We start from the raw sequence: 5,000 nt of genomic DNA on the forward strand, positions 1-5,000 counted from the left end.
CCTGCGACGGGACACACTGTTCCTTGAGGAGGCCCACCAGCTGGTTCAACCCACTCACGCCCACCTGGGTCGTGGTCACCACCTGCTGGTCCACGAACGAGCTCCACCTGCTGGGAAGATGCTCCATGAACTGCGTCTTATTGGAGCTCGGTCCGGTCACCACGATCCTCTGGCCAGGGGCGCCTTGTCCTCCGCCAGGAAGGTCCTCTCCATGCGCTCGTACACCGCCTTCAGGTGGTTGAGGCGGCTCTCCTCCGCCAGCCAAGCAAATCGATTCTGGGACTAACCGCCCGGCGGGCCACGTCGCGAGGTCAGCCGCCCCGGCCAAGGTGTGGTCTCCTGGATCCGAGGAAGCCGTGGGGGCGTCCTCGGTGCCACCGCTTCTCGCAGGAACCTTCTCTTGGCGTCTCGTCCTCTCCTCCGCCTCGTGGGGAGCGGGTCCTCGCGGACGCCCGTCTGGAGTATCTCCGAGACGCGAGGGCCCCTGAAGGGTCCGGTCCTGGTCCACTCCGACAGAGGACCGGGTCGGTCCACCACAGAGAACCGGGTCCCGGTCCCCCGGAAACGGGTCCTGGTCCCTCCGACAGAGAATCCGGGTTCTGGTCCACTCCGACAGAGAATCCGGGTCCTGGTCCCTCCGACAGAGAACCGGGTCCTGGTCCACTCCACAGAGAATCGGTCCTGGTCTCCCGAAGTCCTTCCTGAGCGAGGGTGTCGGCCGACTTGACCGACGCCTTGGCGGTCCCGGACCGAGTTCGTCGGCGACCCCGGGGATCACGACGGCCTCGAAGTTTCCCCGAGCTTCTTGAGGCCATTGGCCCCAGGCCAAGCGGATTTCTCGACTGAGCTTGTCCGTGGAAGATGACGTCCTCGCTCCGAAGCTTTTGTAGGAGATGCGGTGCTTCTACAGAGCATGCAAAGGGCGTGATGTCTCCAAGGGAGTCCGCACCAAAGTGGCAGACGAAGGGCGTGGGCGGCTTCTGCCACGTCCTGGTGGAGGGGCTGCGCTTGGGTGTCGTATCTTTGCAATTGATTTTCTCAAGATTTTCTCAAGAAATTTCGTAATTTTTCCTTTCTCTTTTTTATCTCTTATAACTACGCTTTACTTTTTGTGTTCAGCTTTAGAAAAATATAAGTAAATACATTAGATAATTACCCATCATATAAGTAATGAAACAGAGGATAATTAATTTTAAAATCTGAATTTTCTAAAAAAAAAAAAAAAAAAATAACCCCCTTTAGGTCTCTTCCCCCTCCCTCCTATTTCCCCTTTCCCCCCCTCCCCTCTTCCTCCTTCCTCCTCCCTTTCCCTTCCCTCCCCTTTCCCCCCCCCCTTCCCCCCCCCTCCCCTTCCTCCCTTACCCTCTTTCTCCCCTCTCTTCTCTTCTTCTTCCCCTCCCCTTCTCTTCCCTTTTCGTCCCTCCTCCTCCTCCTTCCTCTTACCCCTTTCTCCCTTCCCTTTCCTCCCGTCCCTTCCCTTCTTCCTCCTCCTCCCTTCCTCCCTTTCCCCTCCCCCCCTTCTCCCCTCCCTTTCCTCCCCCCTTTTTCTCCCTCCCTTCCCTTCCTTTCTCCCTCCTCTCCCCCTCATCCCTTTTCCTCCCTCCCCCTCCCCTCCTTCTCCCCTCCACCTCCTAAATAAAAAACACAAAAACAATACCTTTTCTGAGAACGGAAAGTATATCAGATTATACACAATGGGAAATCTGGTATAATTATGTCTCTATTATATGTTAGATGTAAAAGACTACGGATCTGTTTGTGATAGAAAGGGGATTGAAAAAAAGAAAAGAAAAAAAAAGAACGAAAAAAACGAAAAAAAGAAAAAAAAAAAGAAAAAAAAAGAAAAGAAAGGAAAATGAGATGTATAGATAACTAGAAAAATAATCGAAACAAGTGAATCGTAAAAAAAAGAATAGCTAAACGAATATAAAACATAAATAAAGGAAATAAGAATACGAAAAACACAAACAAACAAACAAACAGATAAAATCCATATCACGATGCACCTTACCCCCCCCCCCCCCCCAAAAAAAAAAAAAAAACAAAAAAAAAAAAATAGCACTAAGACGATAAGCAACGTAGGGGGGGGAGGGATGTGATGGGGGTGGGGGAAGGTCCCGAACAGTGAACAATCTCCGTAAAAGCGTAAATGAGAAGGGTAGTCTAAGGGACGCCCCTCACTCTGTACTTTGCAAGTTACAGGAGCATATATTTAGTCCTGCAGAAATACGGAACAGAAATGGCATAATTAAAGCGGTTTTGAACTTATTAACCGGATTATCCATTGCACGATGGTATAATTAAAGCGGTTTTGAACTCATTACCCGGATTATCCATTGTACGATGGTGTAATTAAAGTGGTTTTGAACTGATTAACCGGATTATCCATTGCACGAAGGCATAATTAAAGCGGTTTTGAACTTATTAACCGGACTATCCATTGCAGAAATACGCGATGGCATAATTGAAGCCGTCTTGAACTTATTAACCGGATTGCATTGGTGTCTATTATACACCTAGGAAATTATCCATTGCAGAAATACACGAAGGCATAATTAAAGCGGTTTTGAACTTATTAACCGGATTATCCATTGCACGATGGTATAATTAAAGCCGTTTTGAACTTATTAACCGGATTGCAATTGTGTCTATCATACATCTAGGAAATTATCCATTGCAGAAATACACAGGGCATAATTAAAGCCGTTTTGAACTTATTAACCGGATTGCAATTGTGTCCATTGCAAAATGAAGCCAGCGAACCATATGAGTTTGAGTCCATTTCCCAGGGCTTTTACAGTGTGATGTGTATAGTGTCAGAACCATTGAGACGGGTATTGTTAACGTTCGACTCAATCATTACATAAATCTGATTAAAATGTCGAATTTCAATCACATCTCGCATTATTAAGATTAAGATACTCTGCTCACTCTGTATGTACACACACACACACATACAAACACACGCATAGACACACACACACACACATACACACCACACACATAAACATCACACACACACACACACACACACAACACTACACACACACACACCACACACACACACACACACCACACACACACACAAACACCACACACACACACACACACAGACATATATTAATTTGTGTGTACGTATGTTCATATATTCATGTGTGTGTATTTATCACCATGAATTTTGAGTAAAATCTTTACCAAAACAGTGAAGAATTCCTTTCTCTCACCCTTTTCCCATCAAAAAAAAGGGGGGGAAGAGGGGGGGAGAAGGGGGGAAGGGAAGGGGGAGGCAGAGGAGGGGAGGGAAGGAAGGAAGGAAGGGGAAGAGGAAAGGGAGAGGAGGGGAGGGAGGGGGAAAGAGGGGGGGAAAAGGGGGGAAAGAAGAGGGGGGAGGAGGGAAGAGAAGGGGAAGGGGAAAGGGAAGGGAGGAGGGGGGAAAAGGGGGGGAGGAGAGGGAAGGGGGGGGGGAGAGGGAAGGGGAGGGGGGGAGGGGGAGGGGGAAGAGAGGGGGAAGGGGGAAGAGAGGAGGGGAAGGGGGGAGAGGGAAGGGAGGGGAGGGGGGAGGGAAGGGAAGAAGGAGAGGGGGGGAGGAGAGGAGAGGAGGGGGGGAAGAGAGGAAGGGGAAGGGGAGGGGAAAGGAGGGTGGAAGGGGGAAGAAGGGAGGGGAAAGGGGAAGAAAAGAGAGAAGGGGAAGGGGAAGGAGGGAAGGGAGGAGGGGGAGGAGAGGAGAGAGGAGGGGAAAGGGAGGGGGGGAAGGGAAGAAGGAGAGGGAAGGGGAGGGGGGAAGGGGGAAGGGGAAGAGGAGGGGGGAAGGGGAGGAGAGGGAGGGAGGGGGAAGAGAGGAGGGAAGAGAGGAGGGGAAGGGGGAGGAGAAGGGAAGAGGAGGGGAAAGGAAAAGGGAAGAGGAGGGGAGGAGAGGAAGAGGAAGGGGAGGAGGGGGGAAGGGGAGGGGAAAAAAAGGGAGGGGAAGGGGAGGAGAGGGAAGAGGAGGGGGAGGGGAGAGGGGGGGGAGGGGAGGGAGGGGGGGAAAAAGGGGAAAGGGGGAAGGGAGAGGGAAGAGGGGGGGAGGAGAGGGAAGGGGAAAGGGGAAGAGGGGGGGAGAGGGAAGGGGAGGGGAAGGGGGAAAGGAGAGGGAAGGGGAAGGGAAGGAGAGGGAAGGCGAGGGGGGAGAGGAAGAGGAAGAGAGGGAGGGAATGGGAGGGGAAGAGAGGGGAGGGAGGAGAGGGAAAGGGGGGGAGAGGGAAGAGAAGGGGAGGAGAGGGAAGGGGAAGAGAAGGTAGGAGAGGGAAGGGGAGGAGAAGGAAGGGGGGGGGAAAGAGGGAAAGGAGGGAAGGAGAGGGAAGAGGAGGGGAGGAGGGGAAGAGGAGGGAGGAGAGGGAAGGGGGGAACAGAGGAGGGGGAAAGGGGGGAGGGGGAGGAGGGGGAGGGGAGGGAAGGAAGGGGAGGGGAGGAGAGGGAAGGGGAGGAGAGGGAAGAGAAGAGAGGGAAGGGGAGGGGAGGGTAAGGGTAAGTTGTATTCATCACTGAAATCCTTAATTATTTTCTTGCCAAGCACCCTTGAGTAAATTATGAAATTATAGAGCTTTACACTCTACTCATTAATCAAATCGTTACTTATGACAATATCATCACTTGTATTATATTAATATATAAGATAGTCACTCTACTGTGTCTATTCTACATTCTAGAGAAACAATATAAAATAGTAAATAAGAACAGCAAAATTATACAATTCAGCAGACAAAAAAATACGGTCCCAGTCTGTATAAAATTATTACATCACACTGAACAAAATATATCAAATTGACCTTCATTTTATTTCCATTAATTTTAAGGCCTTGATAATCAGAGTTTCAGTACCACAGGTTTATACAGATGCATAAATAACATAAAATATGATAAGTAACAATTCCTTGAGGCAAAATGTATAATTAATGTTTTATGTCCATTAAAATTACGTTGATTACTGATACATCTCTTGGTTTACGTAAATAACCATTCTC

The sequence above is a fragment of the Penaeus vannamei genome, chromosome 10 (assembly GCF_042767895.1).
Source record: "Penaeus vannamei isolate JL-2024 chromosome 10, ASM4276789v1, whole genome shotgun sequence".
Lineage (NCBI taxonomy): Eukaryota > Metazoa > Arthropoda > Malacostraca > Decapoda > Penaeidae > Penaeus > Penaeus vannamei.